Raw genomic sequence first — 8,319 nt, forward strand, 5'->3', positions numbered from 1 at the left:
AAAGGAGGACAGGGATCTACAAATAGAACTTAAAATATGTTGAGGAAAAGGACAAAATACTTTTATTGGACACAATGATTACTTGACTCTAAGTGACATAACAAAATTCAGCTCTATTTACTATTTCTAATTCATGAAAATGAAAAACTATTAGAGCTGAAATGGATCCTGGCTAAGTCAATAAGGAGGTAAAGTTTGGAGCTTGCACTCTAAGTTAGATACTCCTAAACTTGAATCCTCGCTCTGCATGTACTCAGTGATTGATCATGATAAATTTATTTACCTTTCTCCATGTTAATAAACATATTTGTAAAAGGAGGATGATACCATCTACATATTTTATGATAAGTTATAAATTAAGTAATGTAGTTTAAAATTTAAACTCTAAATAAAAAAGTTCATTACTTGATTGTCCATGTGCTTAATTGAAAATGTAGAAATTAAGTACTGTGATGCTTGTCAAACAATAGTTTTCGAATTCTGTCTTTCCTTTTAAATTTATTAGCTGGCTTTTTATTATTTAAAAAAGGCTTTTGTTATCCCTATTTATATTGGTAAATATTTTTATTTTATTCAATTCAATCAGGTGTGTGTGTGTGTGTGGGGGGGTACCATTCACACTTCCATCCTCCATTCCCAGACCCAAGTATACTGACTCTGCGGGACACAGAACCATATAACAATCTCTTGTTTAAAACATTCTGCATCCTGAAACTGAACCTTTTCTTTTCAAGGGTTGTCATCAAGTGGCAATGTAACTGATTCTTTAATAAGCTATTCCTCCTTTCAGTTACTCCAACTTCTGGATGATGAGGTCTGTGGTAAAACAAGTTAGTTTCATAGGTATGGAACCACTGCTGAGCTTTCTTTGCTGTGAAATGAGTTCCCTGATCAGAAGTAGTGCTGTGGGGACTTCACAAGAGCAAGGTGTTCTGTGAGTCTGTGGATGGCAGTGTTTACAGAAATATTACAGGCAAGGAAGATATATCTGTATCCCTCATGGTGGGAAGAAATCCAATATAATTAACTAGGTAGATAGCTAGTTACACTGAGAAATGGTGTCATAACTGGGGCTCAGTATTGGTCTCTGTTAATAACAGGCTGGGCACTGGTCAGCAGCATTATCCAGGTCAGGCTTGGTATGGATGGTTGTTGAACGCATGCAGAGCCTCCACTCCAATCTCCAGGGTTACATTCCACCCCTCTCCCCCCATTGGCTACCTTTTTAAAATAAGTTCTTTAACCAAGACCTGGAAAGAATGTGGCACATCCAAGAAGTCTGTAATTTTGTTAACCTGATAATTAAGATTCACAGAGACACCAATATATTGATAATCTGCACCCATTCTGAAAAGCCCATCCACATACCTTTTACTCAGACTTTCTTGTCACCAGCCTTTTAATCCTGTTCCTTCCAAATCACCACCCATCCAGTCAAGCCATTAACAACTGGCCAGAGATCACTGTATATCCATACTTCTGGCCATCTAACACCAGACAAAGTGAACTACCAAATATCCTGCCTAAGTTATTCCCACTGGTAGGATTTCTTCACCACTGCTCTTTAGGGTCACTCTTGAGTGAGCTGTAATGTCATAGCTATTCCTTTTTAAGTTATAATAGCATATTGTAAAGACTCAATTGTTCACCAGTTATAAGTTTTTATAGCCTCAGTCAACTGGTTGTAAGGAACACTGCAATAGACCATAGATACGGAGTAACGGAGAGGAGATGATATAAGATTAATCAGTGTCAAAGGAACCTGAGTCTCCTACTATTACAACTAACTAATATATTTTGAACCTGCCTGAGTCCATATATACCATTTCCAATGGATGACAGATTGCTGCTGTATACACCCAAACTATAGGTGCATGAGGCAGACAGTACTCATTTAGTAATGGTACTTCAGATTCCATGGTGACCTGAGTCTTTTCCAAGGCCCAGTAGCAAGCCAGAAACTCTTTTCCAAAATTAGGTTAGTAGTTATCTTCAGGGAAATGAATTGAATTGCTTCACAGATTCTTCTTTTGGTGATGACAGAAATTTCAATCACCTCCCCATTTGCTATGAATATTTTGAGTATCCTTAGACCTCCTTATATAAAATATTAAAGGGTCTTCTTTAAGAAGAATAAAAAGATAAAAATGTGAAAAATAAAACGGTAATAAATACATATCTGTCAACAATTGAATCTAAAAACTAAAATAAATGAACAAGCAGAACAGAAACAGACTCATAGATACAAACATTTTGATGGTTGCCAGATGAGAGGGGGTTGGGGGATGTGTGAAAAAGATGAAGAGAATTCAAAGTACAAATTAATAGTTATAGTGTATTCATGGGGTATGAAGTACAGCATAGGGAATATAGTCAATAATATTCTAATAACTGTATAGTGTCAGATGGGTATGGGATTTTTTGGTGATGATCACTTAAATTTTATAATGCCTAATCACTGAAACCTAAAACTAATATAATCTTGTATGTAAAAAATGATTTTAAAAAATGTCCAAGTTTAGAGAAATTTTTACTGAAACCTTAACTTTCTGGAAAGCCATCTCTTGTCCTAATCCTCAATAGAAACTGGTAGTCTTAAAGATAACTCTGTTAATTCATTAAAGTAACACTGTTTAAAGTGGTATATGTTGCCTGCAAAATCTAGGAAAGCAAATATGCCTCTTTTTTTTCAAGATATATTGTGTGAAGTGCACCAACTTGATTTTAACTTTGAAGGGATATATCAAAATATTCTAGACACTTACTAAAACCCCCAACATATAAATGTTATTGAATTGGAGGGCCCCTAAACTTTTGTGGAATTTATCTCCCACTGTTTAATTTGGTATGTCTTATTAAGGCATCTAAAGTACTTACATTTTCTGCTCATAGGATCTAATGGGCAAAATGTAGTCAATGAAAAGGACTAGGGTGAAGTTTTGTGAAATGTCTAAGAAACAATATCTCTAGGGATTATATTATTTTTTAAAATATATTTTTATTGATTTCAGAGAGGAAGGGAAAAGGAGAGAGAGATAGAAACAATGATGAGAGAGAATCATTGATCGGCTGCTTCCTGCACGTCCCCTACAAGGGATCAAGCCTGCAACCCAGGCATGTGCCCTTGACTGGAATCGAACCTGGGACCTTTCCGTCTGCAGCCCGATGCTCTATCCACTGAGCTAAACAAGCTAGGGCTAGGGATTATATTATGTCAGAGAACAGGATAATAAATGTATGCCTGAAACAAGCCCATGAAGGTGTACTCTTGGCTCTGTAAGATTAAAAGCAAGCTGCTTCTGGTGGGCTCTACAAATAGGTATGGAGCAAAAGACATTATCCAGGTCAACAGCCATGTACCAAGTGGCAGGGGCCAAACTGGTTTTTCTAGTATGGATACTGTATCTAGAACAGAAGCTGTAATTGGAACACCATCTGACTATGTTTAGAATAGCATAATTTCTACCCAGGAAAACAGGTTAAACTTATGAGTAAATGGAGATGTGACAGGTATCACCACTCTGCTTCTTTCAAGACGTGATGGCATTAATCTCTAGAATTCCTGCAAAAAAAAAAAATTCTTCTGCTGTGAAACAGAAAGCAATCTTCACAAGGAGGGGATGTTTCAGGAGTTTCCACTTAACTATTCCTTCAGCCACTGGGTCAGAGAGCAAATGTGAGGATTCTGCCAGTTGCCTATTCTGTTTATCCCAATTATATATCCAGAAACTGGAAAAAGTAATATGTGGGAGAGAAGGGATGATGGTAGCACTAACTTTGAATATTCCTAATTCATTCATAAAAAGAGATAGGGCAACCAGAATAGAAAGAAAACAACAACCACCTCATAGACATAGACAACAGTATGTTAATTACCAGAGGGAAAGGGGAGGGAGGTAGAAGTGGGTAAAGAGGAGATGAATAGTAATGTAAGGTGGCTAGACTTGGGGTGGTGAACACATATTACAATATACAAATGATGTATTATGAAATTGTAGACCTGAAACTTATATAATTTTATTAACCAACTAGTGGCCCGATGCATGAAATTCGTGCACATTATAAGGGAATTAATTAGAGGAAATATTTTAATACTGCTATTTGCCCTTTATCTATAATAGAAGTGTCAGAGATGAAAGAAAATTAGTAAAATGTATATGAAAATCTCTCTCCTGTCAGAGTCTGGGGCGCACCATGGGACCGAGAGTCAAGTCCCAGCCCACCCGTGTACACCTCAAAATCGCACAAGACCCAGACCTGGCTGGCCCCACCCGTCAAGCCCCAGGGGGCGTGACCTCAGGTCCCCCATCAAACCCCACTGGGCAGGGGGCGCAGCCTCAGGTCCCCCGTCAAGCCCCACTGGGCAGGGGGTGCAGCCTCAGGTCCCCTGGCACAGCCTCAGGTTCCCTAGCCCGGCCGGGGCTCAGTCTCAGGTCACTGGGCCCCAGTGCAAGGGCGTGAGGGTGCAAGGGCGTGACGACCATTGCATATTAGCTCTTTATTATATAGGATGTTATCCCAATAAAGTCAATTTTTTTAAAAAAGGAAAAAGAACATCTAATATAAAAATTGGTGCCAAGTTATTTTTATAAGCCTTAGAGTATGAGCAAACAAGGCCAACTCCAATGTACCATGAAAAGCTGTGAGGAGAAGTTGTGTGGGAACAGCAGAGGAAAGACAATGAGGACTTCTGGCAGATTTAACATCTAGGAAACAAAAATTCCTAACCAGCCCTCATTTCTAGAGTGAAAGAGTCAATTGACAAACTAGGGAAAGTCTTCAAAGTCTCCAATTTGCAGCAAGTGCAAAGGGGACTGAGACAATGAGAGCATGCTGGAGATCCTGGGCCCACAGGGCTCCCCAAATGTTCAAGAGAGAGGACACACTTCTGGGAATAGAACTTACATAAATACTGAAATTTCAGATACAAGTGGGAGAGGAATTCGGACAAAGATATATCTCAAGAAGTTTTGAAGAGGGGGATTAATGTCAGCAATATGGCAAAATAGGAGGTTCTGACCCTTGTCCCTCCCAAAACAACAATGACTTAACAACAACGTATGGACCAAAATACCTTTATGAGAACTTCAGAATCAAGTTAGGAAGTTGCGGTAACCCAGAAAAACGTGGGACTATGCATTGCAATAAGTAAGTTTACTTTTACTTGTGTCTTCCTCTTCCAGTTGACAGAGTTAAACATCAAAAGAGATGCCAATAATTTATCTTGCAGGGACTAGAAAAAGTGAGAGGTGCATCCCACATACCCAGCTTTTTGGAATGCTGCCTGAGAAACCTGTCTTGCTCCACCCAGAGTGCTGAGGAATTTGGCATAGATGGAATGCTTTGGAGCAGCGAAGAACAAAGGCATGGGTGGCTCTTGGCAGCTGATGCAACACATAGAAGCCAGCTCAGTCCCCAGCAGATGGCAAGGAACTCAGCAGATAGTGCAGATCTCAGCAACCTATGTGGATCTCAGCAGATGATGCAGTTCTCAGCAGAAGGCAGGAATCTTAGAAGACTGTGCAGTTCTCAGCAGCTGGAGTACATCTGCAAGAGTGAAATGAGGTACTTAACCAAGAGACTTCTCCAGGAGGGAGAGAGAGAAATGGGGCTTTTGCCCCCTGTCCTGGCATCTTAGTGCATTGTCCTATGGGAAAGAGGACAGTACCCAGCATAGCTCAGCAGGTTTGGAAGAAGAAACACAAGCCTGAGTCTTCTCTCCCAGGAAGGAGGGAGAGGAGTGGAAAGTGCACACCCCATAAAAAGGTTTGAGAGACTTCCAGAATCTCTAGTCAGGCTGATTGGTTAAAGTCTTTCATTGCTAAAGTCAGTTCTTAAAACTGAATGAGGTAGCTGCTTGTTCAAACATACACACACAAACACAAAGCTACAAGAGACACACAGAATCAGGGAAATATAATATTAACAAATGAAAAATAATCTCCAGTAACCAACAGAAAAAAAATAGAGATCTATGAAGTACAAAACAAAGAATTCAAAATAATAAAGAAGCTCCGTGAGCTACAGGACAATACAGACAACTAAACAGAAGTGAGGGGAAGAATATAAGAAATGACAATATCAACGAAAAGATCCAATTCATACAAAAGAGCCAAACAGAAATTATAAATCTGAAGAATACCATAAATTGAGTCGGATCCCGGCAGCAACTGCAGCGGCGCTCATCTTTCCAGGCTCTTCTTGCTGTCTCCTTTAGCTTCCAGAAATATGGCCTCTGGTGTGGCTGTCTCTGATGGAGTCATCAAAGTGTTCAATGACATGAAGGCACGTAAGTCCTTGACACCAGAGGAGGTGAAGAAGCGCGAGAGGGCGGTGCTCTTCTGCCTGAGTGAAGACAAGAAGAACATCATTTGGAAGAGGCAAGGAGATCCTGGTAGGTGATGTGGGCCAGACAGTAGATGACCCCTACCCATCTTCATCAAGATGGTGCCAAAGACTGCTGCTACGGCCTGTATGATGCAACCTATGAGACCAAGGAGAGCAAGAAGGAGAACCTGGTGTTTATCTTCTGGGCCCTGAGTCTGCACCTCTTAAGAGCAAAATGATCTATGCCAGCTCCAAGGATGCCATCGAGAATAAGCTTACGGGGATCAAGCATGAATTACAAGCAAACTGCTATGAGGAGGTCAAGGACCACTGCACTCTGGCAGAGAAGCTGGGGGCAGTGCTGTCATCTCCCTGGAGAGCAAGCCTTTGTGAGCCCCCTCGAGCCCCCTGCCTGGAGCATCTGGCAGCCATAGACCTGCCTGTGAGGGGTTGCAGGCCGCCCACTTCTGCCAGACCAGAGGGGCTGGAGGGATCCCAGCAGGGGGAGGGCAATCCCTTCACCCAGTTGCCAAACAGTCCCTCTCCCCCTGGACCTTCCTTCTCCCTCCACCCCTGACAGTTCTGGCCTTCCCAAACTGCTTTTGATCTTTTGATTCCTCTTGGGTTGAAACAAACCAAGTCTTCCCTACCCCAGGCACCCCAGTTTTGGAGAGGGCCTGTATTTTTTCTAATGACACCCCTACTTGCAACCTATTCCTCCCCACCTTTCCCATGCTGCCAACTTCTAACTGCAGTAGTGACTCTGTGCTTGTCTGTTTAGTTCAGTGTATAAATGGAATGTTGTGGAGATAGCCCCTCCCCATGCTGCCGGGTTCCCCTCCCCTTTTCCACCCGGTCTCGGCCACTCATGGAAGCAAGATCAGTAAGGGACCCTTAATTAAAAAAGAAAATAAAGGAAGAAAAACAACAATAAAAGCCTCACTTAATTAAAACAAAACAGAATACCATAAGTTAACTGAAAAATCCAACATAGAGCTTTACCAGGACATTTGATAAAGCAAAATAATCAGTGAACTTGAAGATAGGTCATTTGAAATTATTCAGTCAGAGGAATAAGAAGAAAAACAATAAAAAAGTGAAAAAAGTATAAATGACTTAGGGGAAACCATTAAGTGAACTAATCCTATAAAATAAAGAGGTAATATGCAAATTGACCATCATGCCCTCACAAGATGGCTGCCTACAACCAGGCCAGCAGGGGGGTTAGTGAGGGTCGACCAAACGACTGAACAAGCAGGCTCCATGGGTTGACCAGTATGGCAAGGGGGTTGGTGAGGGACGACCAAATGACTGAACAGCAGGGTGTGGAGGGCAACCATGCTGGCAGGGGGGGGGCAGTTGGGGGCAACCAGGCCAGCAGGGAAGTCAGTAAGAGGCAACCAGGCTGATGGGGGGAGCAGTAAGGGGTGACCAGGCTGGCAGGGGTGGGGGGTAGTTAGGAGTGACCAGGCTGGCAGGGAGGGCACAGTTGGGGGCAACATGGCCGGCAGCAGAGAGCAGTTAAGGGCGACCAGGCAGGCAGGCAGATGAGCTATTAGGAGCCAGTGGTCCAAGATTGTGAGAAGGATGTCCAACTGCCGGCAGTCCCACAAGGGGTTCTGGATTGGAGAGGGTGCAGGCCAGGCTGGGAGACACCCGCCCCGCCCCCGCTCCCACTCATGAATTTTGTGCACCTGGCCTCTAGTATAATATATGTATTATGAGAGTCCCATAAGGAGAAGAGAGAGATAAAAGGGCAGAAAAGTTATTAAAATAAATAATGACAAACTCCTCCAAACCTAGAGAAAAAAAGAATGTTCAGATTCACAATGCCTAAGAAATTCCAAATATGAGAAAACCAAAGTAGTCTACATGAAGACACATAATAAAATTGTCCAAAGGCAAAGGCAAAAAGAATATTTTGATAATAGCAAGAGAAAAGACTCATCATGTGGAACACTAGTAGATTTCTTAGTATAAACCTTGCAGTTC

At 41.7% G+C, this 8,319-nt stretch overlaps 1 pseudogene; it reads left to right on the plus strand.

Moving 5' to 3' along the window:
- The first annotated feature begins 6,228 nt into the window (after nt 1-6,228).
- LOC118660690 lies at nt 6,229-6,720 on the plus strand (annotated as a pseudogene).
- The last annotated feature ends 1,599 nt before the right edge of the window (nt 6,721-8,319 follow it).

The sequence above is a fragment of the Myotis myotis genome, unplaced genomic scaffold (genome assembly GCF_014108235.1).
Source record: "Myotis myotis isolate mMyoMyo1 unplaced genomic scaffold, mMyoMyo1.p scaffold_m19_p_7, whole genome shotgun sequence".
Classification (NCBI taxonomy): Eukaryota; Metazoa; Chordata; class Mammalia; order Chiroptera; family Vespertilionidae; genus Myotis; species Myotis myotis.